General features: G+C 39.2%; 1 protein-coding gene across 1 annotated transcript in view; it reads left to right on the top strand.

Annotated features, from left to right (window-relative positions):
- DMD (dystrophin) overlaps nucleotides 1-14517 on the top strand; it is a 1614661-nt gene that overhangs the window by 901101 nt on the left and 699043 nt on the right. The window lies entirely within an intron of this gene.

The raw sequence follows: 14517 nt of genomic DNA, 5'->3' as shown, positions 1-14517 counted from the left end.
TTCTAGCCACAACAAATTGTATGGTATGTTTTGATGCATGTGGTTTCATGCCATGTTTTGTGTTCTTGATCTTCTTTTCTCTCTTCCTTAAATGTCTTCTTTCTCCTTATTTGGCATGATGAAGTTTTCTACATCCATCAAGACTGAATTCAATGTCTTTGCTTCTTCAAAACTTTGTTCCATACCCCCAGTAAACAACGCTTTTAGGATTGCTTATAAACCTCTGTATCCATTTCCCATAACCTTTGTACATTGATGGACACTTAAACTGTACAGACTTGAGTACCCCATCAAAATCTTCTTTGAATGCAGAGGGCATCTTCTTACTTTACTCCCTTACCCCACTCCTTTCTCGACACCTCCATCTCAGGGCCCAGTGTATGGTAGGTACTTATATTTTTGAATCAAAGAAGAAAGGTGGCAACCAGACACCCAAATTGGTAAAGAAGTGCCATGGGTAAGTCTAGTGCTCCAGGCCAACATGCCAATTGGATGCCACCATCTTCTTTTAGCATCTCTATACACATTGATTGTCCCTGTATTTTCTCTCTTCCCAGGAGCATATTCCAAAGATTTATCCCAACGTGATGTCCTACTTTGCATCTCCTCTGGGTCAACAACATTAAGTAGCTAATCAAATAAGCCAATTAAACTGAAATCTCAACCTCTTGATTAATGTAATGGTGGGCACTTTCAGGCTAAATAAGTTAAGGAAGATGTTGAGTCAAGTTTTTTTGGTTTTTTTTTAATTCACTGACCCCAAATTTTCATTTCCCTTGTTTTCCAGGATTATTACAACCTCATGTTTTTCAATTCCACTGGGTGCTGTTTTGGTAGGAGATAAGGCAAGGACGAAATGAAGTGTGAGGATATTCTAGAGAAGAAGTCAAAGTTTAAGAAAGATGGGCTTGAGTGAGATTAAGGAAAGAGAGGGGTTGAAATAGCTAAAATGAGTTATTTTGCAAACTGCGCTCCGCTACTCTTACCTTACCTTCTCCTGCCATGTATATCTACCATTCTGTTAGCCGCCCCCACGCACAGATGATGCCACGTACATCGCAGGTAGATGTCATTTCACCCCTGCAAACCCCAGGCTGCTCATCCAGCGTCACGGTCTTCCATTCAAGTCTGACCATTAAGGCCAAGTCACAGTAGGCTTCACCAGAATGAATTCGGCTGGCTTTAAGAAAGTATACGGGTCAGGTAAAGGTAAAGACACAGCTGGAACAATGACGGCACGGTAGAGGTCTTGACACTAAGCCGTGGCTTCTCCCGCACTAGCCACCCTGCCTTCGCGTTATGTGTAGGCACAGAGACAAGACTGGGAGGATGCAAAGCCACGTCATCATTCAGAGTAGCCACCAGTTCTGGAATCCTTTCCGTTTTTTCATCTTGCTAGTACATGGTGTCCTCCGAGGGATTTGACTTCTGTCCATTCTCCAGTGCAACTGTATCTCACAATACTCATTGTTCGTTACTCGGTAATCTCAACAAAGAAGTAGTTACTTAGTCCAACAGATGATAACCTCAGCCAGATTCTCCTCTCAGGGAAAGAGCAAATATGATCTTTCGGTGGGTAGCAGAAAGGGGCACGATGGATTGTGTAGTTCAAATTAAAGAGGTTTGATATGAGTTGCAAATGTCCTGCAATATCTTTTTTTTCTAATTTTTTAACATGTTTTATTTATTTTTGACACAGAGAGAGACAGAGCATGAACGGGGGAGGGTTAGAGAGAGAGGGAGACACAGAATCTGAAACAGGCTCCAGGCTCCGAGCTGTCAGCACAGAGCCCGACGCGGGGCTCGAACTCACAGACCGTGAGATCATGACCTGAGCCGAAGTCGGCCGCTCAACCGACTGAGCCACCCAGGCGCCCCAACATCCCTTTACTTTTGATGCGTCCTTTAGTGAAAATGAGCTTCTTCATTAAAGTAATGAAAAATATATTCAATATTAGCTATCTCTGTGCATGGAATATATTGAATAGAAAGGATAACAAAATCTGCCACCACAAATGGATGTTGTTGACGCAACCAAAGTGACTTTACTCCCAGTCGAAACCCCCCACAGTGGTTCTCAAATAGCAAAAACTCGCGTTGGGCGTTTGTTTGTCCGTGGCCCATAGGTTTGTGCCAAATTAGGTCCCTGCAGTTTAGAGTGAGAGCTCCTGTCAGCTGTGCTCTCACTGCTGTGCATAGTTTCAGGGAGTCATGATATTTGCCTCCTGCAGCCTGGTCTAAATCACTGAGGGGAGAGGCAGCTGCTTTCTCCCTGGCGGTAAAAGTCTTTGGCTTCAGTCCTCTGTGCATATTCTGAGCTTCTCACCTCTGGAGTGCAGATTTCAAAAATACGCCCTTAGCCTTTTTCTTTTGTGTGTGGCTCTATCCGAGGCAAAAACCCCTAGCTGGTAATCAGGAAATAGTGACCTATGTGAATAATTTACTAACTTACCTAGTTCTTTATCCCTCTTTGTCTAGCTTCTATCTAAATTCACCGTCTGATAAATGATTTATTAAGATTGCTTAGCATTCTGCTGTAAGATATGTGATTTTAGGCTGTCCAGCCTGCTATAGCCCCCTACTTAAAGAGATTAAACTTCTTTTTTTTTTCCAGTTAAAGAAAGATGGGAAAATGGGCTTCACTTCACTTTCAATTACTGAAAGCCAAAAGCAGTTTTTAAACGCTTTTGTGGAGTTCCGTGCCCATTTTTTAATACAGAGAAAGAAACTCTTCGCTAAAATCTTAGGAATCAGTTAATGCCAAGAAAGTCGATGTGCGAGGAGCCTCCATTTCCTAACTTTAAAGACATTTTCTTTGTCCACAGCAGCCATGGCTACCTCTGAAACAAGGAGCCTAAGGCCTTGACATCCAGGTCATTTGTTTTCTCTAGTCAAACTCGGAGCACCTGTTAGAAAAATATGTACTACCCTCTGTGAGCCTCAGTTTTGCCTGCTTGGCACTTCATGCTTATTGATGCAATGCAGCTAGCTGTGTAATGAAACCCAAATAAAAAAAGCCTTAAGGGCTCTGTTCTAATGCATTGTTTATGCTGGAGTGAAAATTGACTGCACATCGCTTGGTTTGTGCAATTTACTCCTGAAATATTCCTATTCAGGAAATCCTGCAAATAGCAATATTCATCTTGAAAATCACCTCACAGAACCCTTAGCAAGCTGAGGAACATAATCAATGAGATCGTGATGTAGAGGGTGAAAATGAGGCGTAATCACAGCCCTTTCCCTTCAGTCAGCCCGCTAGAAGGCACGCCTTTGACTTTGCGTTTTCAAATGTACTCACAATTCAGACATAAAATATGTTGATTTCAGATTTCAGAAATGATAATTGAATGCTAAGAACCAGGGACCACGTAAAATTTCTCTAAGACGTCTTATGTTTTTAATCTTTAATTAATGCTTTCAATAATGAGCTGTAGGTATGCTATTTATCTGACATAAAACTGCCTAACTACTGCTTTCTAAACTTTTTATTAATATATGAGAGACGGGGACACATAATTTTATGTTAAGTCTTACTGACTGAAATACTTTCACATTGAAAACAAGGAGGGTTTTTTTTCTTCCCCTCAAGAATGACTTTGCTTCTACGGTCTATAAATAACATCACATACTGGTAAGCTGGCTCTTCCTTCCCATGTAAGCAACTTAATTGCCCATGATGTCAAATCCACACAGAAAACTACCAAGGGACACACCTGGAGTGACTGAAGGATAAAGTACCACGTGAACGACATGAGCACCAAACCCTTCCCTTTCTCCGCATGTGCTCATGTTGCTGTGTTGTAAAAACAAAGAAAAATAAAATAAAATCATATATATATGTATATGTATATATATGTACATACGTATGTATCTACATACGTATGTACATACATACATATATATACATAATAGATATATATGTTATCTGGTTATACATGTATGTATATACAATATGTATATATATTATATATACATACATAATATATATATTATATATATGTATATTAAATATGTATATATATATATACACATAACATATATATATATATATATATATATATATATATATATATATATATATGTTATCCGGTGCCATACGTGTGTGTGTGTGTGTGTGTGTATATGTATATGTATGTATATATATATATATGTATATGTGTATGTATATACATACGTATATATGTATATACGTATGTATATACATATGTATGTGTATATATACATATATATGTACATGTATATGTGTATATATATATATATATATATATATATATATATACACACACACATGTATGGCACCGGATAACTTAATAGACAAGGAAGACTTTATTCATGACTGAAGTCAACTCCACTGAAACAAAGACAGGAAAGATTTTAATCATTGGGATGAGCTAGTGTTAAAGTAGTGGAGGACATTGGTGGGGACATTGGTCATTGTGATTTGGTCATCTATGTTTGCTAATTGTCACTTACTGAACATAGGCTACTCTGCTCCCTCCTCCTGAGACTGGCAGACATGGAGCCTTCCTGATATTTCTATTTCAATGGCATGGCTCCCAGGTATTTGAGGAAGACATTCCTAAGTTGTAGAAAATTTACCTCTTAGACAGGCAGAAAAAGGAATTTACGATGGAAAGTTTTCTGAAGTAAATACACTAAAGAAAGAGAGTTCAGGCCTATAATTAGGAAGAAACCAGCCTAATTCTTTCGTCAACCTTAAGAAGAATGTTAAGGCCATCTTCATTAGTCCCCTCTTTTGTCCAAGGGAAACCAGGTTTCCTAGTGAACAGCTGAGGAAAGCTACTTCGTGTCAATTATTTCTGAAACTTTCTGTTGTTCAAGGACTACTCGAGCTGAGTCTGAAACTTCATGGTAGAGGATTTTGCTGGATGGTATGAGCAATCAGGTATTTAATGAGGGGTATTTGCTATGGCAGTGAGAAGAAAAACAAAGATTAATGATTGGAGCAGACTGTAAACCCAGTTTCTGAATCCAGAGGGCAGCCAATTAGGAAGATTCCTAAAGGTTGGGCTGGAAACGTCTTTAGACGGTAAAGTGATAAAGGCAGTGGTCATTTTATCACATTTTGAATGTTCTGGGTGACAGCACAGACATCAGAGGGGTTTTATAAGATTGTCCACAGTCATAGTTATTTCCTGGAGCAGAGCATAAAAGCTGTGGGAATTCTGATAAGCTTCCTGAGTGGCCCATATAGCAGCTCTGGGCAGGAAGGTTGTCCGTACATAGTGCGCTGTGCTGATGAGTCCTTTGAAGGAGATATCAAGTTGTCCAGCTTCAGCTCTCAGGATTCCTTTAGAGCCTGAGAGGAAAGTTCAACTATAGGACCATCTAGAATCTCGATCGGGATCTGGGTAGTCAGCTTTTAGTTCTCAGTGATGCCAAGTCAGGAGAACAAGAGAAAAAGTGGGAACATTAGTTTGGAGAGTTGTAGCCAGATACTGAAGGAAACGAAAGGAATAGAAAATTGGATAAGGACAGACAAAATGTGTAAGACAGTCCAATTTGATATAGGTAACACTACCCTGTAGTTTACAAGGAAATGCGAAATAATCTGATAACCCACATGGGTGTGCTACGGTTTTCTATTGAAACGTAATTTTTGTTTCTGTACAGTCACCTCCCTTTTGATCAAAGGTACTCCCAGTAAGACTATTCTTATTTACCCAGTAAAGCTGGACTCTGTTTATGCAGGTGAGACAAGGATAGTTGATGACACAGGCCTTTGAAACTTTGTTTTGCCCTAAGTTTTTATAAAAAATCTCAGATATGACTTTTAAAAGATTAGAAGCCAGGAACTTGCCATCAGATTTTACCTACAGTACCTGTAGATTGGGATGAAGTTTTCTATTCTCAAAGCCCTCAAAATATCTGTTTCCTGAGCCTGTCAGGAAGTGACCCTCCTTTTTTGCCAGTAAGACTAGACATCCCATAAGCCAAGTACCAGGCTAGTTTCCCCAAGAGGGCTTTGTAAGTGTTATTTCCACAAAGTTTACTGTGGTTCCTTAAAAGTGTCTGGTCATATCTGATTTTATGTACATCATTCTCAGATATGACCTACCAGTCAAAGCCTTGGTTATATCATCAATTTTCTCCATTATGTCTGGTTACAAGAAAGATAGATTCTTACTAAGTCTGTCCAAATAATTATATTGCCATGAAAATACTCAATAGTATGACACAGAGCTGACACAGAGATAGCTTCCGGGAAAAAACAAAAACAAAAACAAAAACGAAAAACGAAGTCCTTATATCAAGAAAACAGGGGGCGCCAGGGTGGCTCAGTCAGTTAAGCATCTGACTCTTGATTTTGGCCGAATTCTTGATCCCATGGTTCGTGGGATTGAGGCCCATGTCAGGTGTTGCACTAACAGCATGTAGCCTGCTTGGGATTCTCTCTCTCCTCTCTGCCCCTCCCTCTGCTCATGCTCGCTTGCTCTCGCTCTCTCTCTCTCTCTCTCTCAAAATAAATAAACATTTAAAAAATAGAACACTAAACCATCAGCAATATTCTAAACGAAAGCCTTAATCAAGTCGTCCTTCATCAGTTCATTCAATTCTATGTAATTGATTGCTGTTTTGCTGGATCTCAGGCCAGCAGTTTGATAAACCCATCAGCTTCTTCCCTGGAGTTCTGGAAATCCCGACTCAGCCCCAATGGTGTGGTGTTGAAGTTATTTAAGCAAAGCTGCAGAAGCTTGCACCCTAGAGTCCCTGGAATAGTGCTTTCTGTGGGTCTCTGTGATAGTCCCTTTTTGTTGAACACAAGCACTTTAGCCTGTCGCTCATGACACGCACTTCAGGGAAACCTGATAGTGAAACACCTCTCTTTAAATGATAAAAAGCTTCAAAGAGCCATGGTTAAAGATCTGAGGAGAGTTCACTTAACAAAGGAATTGAGTTGTTTCTGTGGCATACATCATTTTCGAGCAATAACTGGAATTATGACGGACATTATACTGATTTCTCGTGACTTGATACAGTTACTGAAATATTTATGTTAATAACATTTGACCCATACAAATAACTTCTGGCAGGTTAAGCATCTCTTCTTATCTGATGATGCTTTTTATGCAACTCAGTGTATCAAATAAACCTATGTCTTTCTTTAGATATTAAGAGGGAACAAATGTGAGATTTTCATGTCCATCCGAGTTCAAGATTTCATTTAGGGTTTGAGTGGTGCAAGGCAAAAAATCAAAGGTTGTCAAAAATGTGAAAACATTTTGAACGCTTGGTTAAATAGGATCATGGGTCATTGAAACAGTGCTTGGCTACCTATTTAACCGAAGTGGCAGTGAAAGATTTCAAAAATAAATATAGGAGGTAACGTGATTGTAAAAGACTGGTTCTTTCAAAAGTGAGATGATTCTTAAATAATCAAGGACATGAGAAAATCACTGTAAACACAGGAAATTACTCTGGTAACACAGAATCATTGTTGCTTACCTGAATTACTCAGAAGGTAAAGAAAAGGCTTTTGCAATCTCTTATTAAGAAAAAATCAGGGGGCACCTGGGTGGCTCAGTCGGTGAAGTGGCCAACTTCGGCTCAGGTCATGATCTCGCGGTCTGTGGGTTCGAGCCCCGCGTCGGGCTCTGTGCTGACAGCTCAGAGCCTGGAGCCTGTTTCAGATTCTGTGTCTCCCTCTCTCTCTGACCCTCCCCCGTTCATGCTGTGTCTCTCTCTGTCTCAAAAATAAATAAATGTTTAAAAAATTTTAAAAAAAAAGAACAAATCAATAATCCAAGAAAATTTTGTCATTTTAATGAAGAGAAAAATGAACTTTAGTTTTCCACTAATATACTGTTGATACTAAAGCTCATTTTTAAAAAGCTTATAAATAAACCCATTGAATCATAGTCCTCTTTGATCACATGACACAAAATTCCTGTTCCACAAACTTTCTACAACTTTCTCTGTCCCTTCAGATTTTGTCCTACATTTTTCCTCATCTTCCTTCCAGAATAATCAGTCATTTCACTTTAGGAAAAAAATACTCTCTTCTTGCTTAACAAAATCACATGCTACATACCTTGCACATGTTGCATACATGGTTGTTTTTCTCTGACCTTATTGTTTCTAGACGTTTCATTTATATGCATTGATTATACTTTTTAACCATAAGTAACTTCTGTTTCTCGGAGAAAAGTAGGAAGCAAATAAATATGAACTGTCATTTACTAGCATGTTGTGGGCTAGCAAAGATTATGAAAGCAAGTTGAGGTTACCTGTTCAATATGAAGGCTAAGAGTTTTCATCGGTCTTTGTGGAGGAGACTTTTAAGATTTTCTTTGGACTTAATATGTAATCTTATAGAGGCTGTGGACTAAAATTTGGGTGAGTAAGACTGCACCAAAGGGCTATCTGGGTATGTCCAAAGCCCGTCTGAGTGCATAAAATAACCTTTGTTTCCAGGCAGTCTTGTCAGCTCCGGGTGATTACTTTTGGGTTTCCTAAGATCCTTGAGAGTCCCCTATCAGGGCAGGGAGCGTAAAGCTCATAGTTGGGTTGAGTAACTGGGTTGGGGAGGCAACTCTCTGGCAGGGGTGGACAGAGAGATGGAAGATAAGAAGGTGTTGAAAGAGAATAAATCAAAGAATTCAAGGGAGCTGATGGAAAGTCCAAAGGTGATAAAAGGAAACAATAGTGGAGGCGATGAGAAAGGAGAGGCCCTAGATGAACCAGTGTAGAGAGAGCACATGTTTCCACAAAAGGCCACTGAAATTCCAATTATCTTTAGTTAACTCATGCCAACAAGGAGGGAAGTGGACAACCCCACAGCTGTTCTTTTCAGAGGAAAATCAGAAGAGTGAGAATTTCCCGTAGGGAAGAGAGGAACCAAAGTAATAGCAGGAGAGCACATTACTTGCTCTCCTCTTTCCTAGAAAAAAAAAAGTTTTAGCATTTTCTATTAGTTACATAAATATATTCATGGAATATGTCCTGGAAAAAATGTGGGTAGAAGTTATTGGACAAAAAGGCACAATATTCTCATTTACCATGCAACTGAACACAGGTTTACTGGAAATTAAAAACTGCCCTGAATTTAGGCTGGTTCTAGGCAAGACTATAAATCCAGCTCCAATAAAATCTTGAAGATTGTTGGTTTCTGGATAGGTCCATGTTTTACTGGCATTAGACATTGACCTGTCTCTTGGAACACTGGGATCATAATTTTATTTTACTTTCACACCCACCTCTCAACTCCAAAAACCATTCCTTAGTTGAGGTAACGTGGAAACGGGGAGAGAAACACAAGACCCAAGTTTTGGTGCCAGTTCTGACACTTACTAGATTTATGTCACTGATTAACTCACCTTTCTTAACCTGATTTTCCTCTTCATTAAAATGAAAAATTGAGTCCATTTCTCTGGGACTCTATTAGATTAAGGTACAACTACAGTGTGAACACATTTTCCTAAAATAATAAGAAAAGATGGTGAAAGTCACCTTTCTTGGTATAGCTGGAATTTTGACAAGAGCCCCTAAGAGGAATAATTAGACTTGCAAAATACATCACCCATTCAAAAGAAAGTGGTAGCTTGCTACCGGAAAACCAGTCCAGAAAAGACCGCAGATAGTCTTGAGATTTTCATTGTTCACCCTACCAAACTGCCCATATAAGGAGATTGTAAACTTGAGAAGTTTCTTGAATTGAGAATTCCTAGAACATAAAATTCAAGTAGGACTAAGATTTTATCAGCTAGGAGGAAACTGGTGTGGTATTTTACTATTTGCTTCACGAGAGAGGCGGGAAAGAGTGCTTTTCTTTCTCCCCTGCCAAGCCAAGGAGGAAGACTCAAGAAAACCTCTACTACAATGGTATGCAGACCATTCTGCTTATAAAACTCTCAAAATTGGGGCGCCTGGGTGGCCCAGTCAGTTGAGTGTCTGACTTTGGCTCAGGTCATGATCTCATGGCTTGTGGGTTCAAGCCCCACATCGGGCTCTGTGCTGACAGCTCAGAGCCTGGAGCCTGCTTCAGATTCTGTATCTCTCTGCCTTTCTGCCCCTCTCCTGCTTGTGCTCTGTCTCTCAAAAATAAATAGATGTTGAAAAAAAAAAAAACCTCTCCAAATAGTTTAGAAAACTGAGTATCCTCCTGAACATTCTAAAGTTGACATCTATTTTCTCCTCTGGCATATTGTAAATATTGACATTTAAAAAGTGTTACATTACTCTTTTGAATATATCCAGTAGACTGAAATTTACCATAGCAATTTGGTATCTCCCATCATCCACTTGAAAAAATATACAAAACAAGCTCATCTTTAAGTTTCATATCATTTTTATTCTTTCAATTATATTTCCATTCTACTTCCCTAAAGCATTATATTTTAATGTAATATATATTTATGCTCTAAAGCCTTTTATTAACCGCTCTATCATACTTCTGTATGACAAATATATCTATGTGGATTTAAATTCAGTTTTTAAAAATAAATTTCTGTAAGTATAAGGCTCTAAGTATTTTTAAAAATCCATTAGATTAAGTTATATATATAGTTATTGTATAGTAAATAAAAATACCTAGTAATAATCAAATTGCTTAAATATATATAACTTCTGGTAATTGTTGAACATACTCAGTAGATTTTTATTGAAAATTAATCTGTTAATGAAATTGAGGGGTATGCCTTATGGTACCTTGATTAAAAGAGAATTTCAGTCATCAATATTTTGAATTGTATTTTGATTTTTCATAAATGTGTCTTGGGCACAATGTACCATTGGGATATGTCAGAAGAGGCATACTTTTATTTTGTAAAGTTGGAAGACTGTCATTAAACAAAAAGTGGGAATGATGATTGGAATGATATGTGCACCACAGGAACAAAGCCAGGAAAATCCCTTGTAGAAGCTCAGAATCTGGAAAGTGATTCCATGAACACCATCTATGCCCACATATCCCTAAAAAAGTCTTTGCATACTGCAAGGGGCATATCCCCGTCTGAAGATTGCCACTCTAGGTAAGATGAATATGTTATGAGAAGGAAAGAGGAGCATTTTAGCCCCTGGCTGGACACTTGTTAGGATACCAATATACCACTAGGGTGCCTGGGTGGCTCAGTCGGTTAAGTATCTGACCCTTGATATTGGCTCAGGTCCTGATCTCACGGTCATAATCTCATGGTCATGAGATTGATCTCTGCATTGGGCTCTGTGCTGAGTGTAGAGACTGCTTGGGGTTCTCCCTGTCTCCCTCTCCCTCCACCTCTCTGCCTCTCTTTCTCACTCTCTCTCTGTAAACGTGAATAAACTTAAAAAAAAAAAGACCCCAAACTACCACGACGTTCATCTCACCACAGTCCATGCCTGGAGCCATCGCACAGTTCCCCACTCCAGCAATGCTTGTTTCACACTGTTGACTCACGCTAAGCTTAGTGGTAGCTAAAGTCACCAATTCTTAAAAAAATTAAAAAAATAAAATCACCAGTTCTTTTTCACATGTGCTGCTTCTAGTCGACATTTCCTCCATCCTGCCCTTGTGTCGTCTACTATTTTTGGAAATAGATGCAAGGCCATCAGCCCCTTCCCTGGCTCTGCTGATCCTGCTTATCCCTAAGGTGCCTCGAGCTTAGGTCCAGTGCCCCCCATTTCTTGATCCAGTCCTGACCAAAGAAGAGTACACACAAGAAATGCACTAGCACTGGAGGCAGCATCTGTAACTACCATTACTGTTCTGTGTCTGGTTTCCGGTTCGTCTCTGGTGATTTCAGCTTCTACGTTTTCACTGACACTGTCACTTTCTGCTCACAGCCTCCCCTGCCTTAGTTGTGATGGCCCTGGCCTCCCAGCATTCTCCCCCCTCACTCTGTCTCCCAAGAAAGGGAAGCTATTTTTAACCCCAAGCTACTTGAAGCCTTAATAAATTTCTTCATCCATCAATCCAGTTGATAGTAGAAATGGAAAGGAGGTGATCTTCAGGTCCTGATTCTATCATACAGTGTATTTCAATTTCTTAGTTTCTTTTCAACTTCAGATTTCATGTCTGCCTTCTATAACTTCGTGTATATTATAAAAAGAATTCTCAGCCTATATCCTGACACTGAGCCCTGTAACACATCACTAAAAACATACCTCTATTTTGACATCAATTCAAACACCAGTTTCCTTTGGCACTTGTTCAATTAGATACCCAAGTCTAACTGCTTTATTTCCTACGCAGATCATATTGTTCCATTTTGTCCACAAGCATTAATTTGGAGACTTTATCAAATGTATCAGTGATAAGCACATTAACTTTATTTGCATATATCCCAGATCAACCCCTCTAGGCAGAGAAAGACGTGAGGCTAAGCTAATGAAATTTCTATTCAGCCAACAAACCATTTATTAACTACAATGTCCTACTATGTTAAGGTGACTCTCATTCTTAATTTGCTTAGAAGCAAGTTGATGTATGAATGTACTGTTGGGGAGGAAACTTTTTTTCCACCCTTTAAGTTTCTTCTGGCTTGTCTAAGAATTAAACTGACACAAGACACATTAACAGGAGAAAATTAACATACATGGAATCTACATAAAAACTAGAGATGCCAAAAACATTCGGTCAAGCCAAAATACATATGCCATTCTAGACTAAAGAAAAGGGGTGAGGGCCTGGGATGTCAAAGGGAAGGGAAGGAATTCACAGAAAGAATGGAAAGAATAAGTGTTTGGTAAAGAAATGTTTGCTAGGCCATCCAGAAACAATGGCATATAGAGAGGACTATGACAAAACAAGCTCACTAGGTTCTTCCCTGCCTACCATACCTTGTTATTTATGGCAATAGTTTCTTTCCTAGAACAGTTGTTCTATCTAAACCCTTTTAGTCAGTTAGGAGAGATCAAAGTTCCTTCCTGAGCCTTTTGGGTCTTGATTATTTTCAGCACAAAATAATCTGCCTACCAAAGAGGCACATCTTGGGGTGACAAGGAGTGCTCCCCTACAATACCTCAGTTTACAAAAAGCGATCAAGGCAGAAACATTACAAAGCAGGGTGGAAAGTATACTTACAGAATGATGTGTTGGCCCAGAAGAGTGATACCCAGCCCAGCCAAGGTATTGTTTACAGCACAGCTACTAAAGTGTTGTCCCAAGACCAGCAGCATCACCTAGAAGCTTGTTAGAAATTCAAATCCTGGGGTGCTTCGGTGGCTCCGTCAGTTAACCATTCAACTCTTGATTTTGGGTCAGGTCATGATCTCGTGGTTCGTGAGGTCAAGCCCCACATTGGGCTCTTCACTGACAGTGTGAAGATTGCTTGTGATTCTCTCTTCCCCCTCTTTCTCTGTCTTTCCCCTACTCTCTCTTTCTTTCTCTCTCTTAAAATAAATAAATAAACTTAAAAAAAAGAAATGAAGATATTTGAGCTTCTCCTTAGACCTTCAGAATCAGAATAGATGGGAGTGAACCTCGAGAACCTGTGCTATAACAAGCTTTCCAGAAGATACTTTCACTTAATATAGTTTGGGAACTCTTATCTCAAGACAGCTCCCTGGAGGATATGGTGCCTGATCTGTATCTTTAAAAGATGAGTAGAAATTGACAAAGTGAACGGTGCATGAGGGGAAGGAAAAGGATTCTAGAGAGAAGAGACACCAAGAGCAAAGATATGGAAGTGATGAATCACATGAAATGTGGGAATAAAAACAAATTTAGTGATGTTGAAGTGCAGCCTGGTTTTGGTGAGGCTTCTATGCTGCTTCAAGGAACTAGTCGACATCTTGGAGAGATGTGGGAATCACTAAAGAGAGGTAACTTGCAAACTCCCAAATTGGGGGAGTGTAGTACCCAAAAAGGAGGGCTGGTCAGGAGCTTATTGAATTAGTTGAGGAGCAACATGATCCTGTATGACAACTTTGGAAGTAGGGATAAAAAAGAGGAGATAATTTAGACAACTCTTTTTCAAGTTGTTGCTGATGACCTATTGTTGAGTTATGTAATCCATTTAGCGAGTGAAATGAAATACAGTAAGATAGCACAGGGTATAATAGAATGTAATACAAATTATCACATGGTTTGGCATATGGTATGGGTAACCATTGTCTTGGCAAACTTGTTTTCATTGAGTTATCATTTTATTTTTTATTCCTCATTTTAAGAGAAACTACAGCTTCCTTTTATACAAAATAAATTAGTAGTCTGTCATAAGGTCATGCTGGGTTAATTACTCCAAAGTTGAGAATAAATTCATCCTCCCGTGGCAAACTTTGAAAGTGTAAGTTATTTTATTTGTTCATTGAAAAGCTAGTGCCTTTTTGTGGTACAAAATGCAAAGCATAAAAGGGAGTAAATACTCCCTTGCTTTTCCATCTTTCAGCCACCTAGTTTCTCTCCCCGTAGGCTGGCAAGGTTATCAGTCTGTTTGATGGCACTCCAAAGATAGGCTGTCAGTGTGTGTGCATTTGTGTTTGGTTTCTTCCTATTCCTGTCTTCTTAAAACAAATATTGTAGGATACTGTAAACACTGTTCCTGCATCATGTTTTTTTTTTCACTTAATGACATATAC

This window comes from Panthera tigris, chromosome X (assembly GCF_018350195.1).
Source record: "Panthera tigris isolate Pti1 chromosome X, P.tigris_Pti1_mat1.1, whole genome shotgun sequence".
Classification (NCBI taxonomy): Eukaryota; Metazoa; Chordata; class Mammalia; order Carnivora; family Felidae; genus Panthera; species Panthera tigris.
Note: the sequence above shows the minus strand (reverse complement) of the source record. Positions and strands in the feature narration are given on the sequence as shown.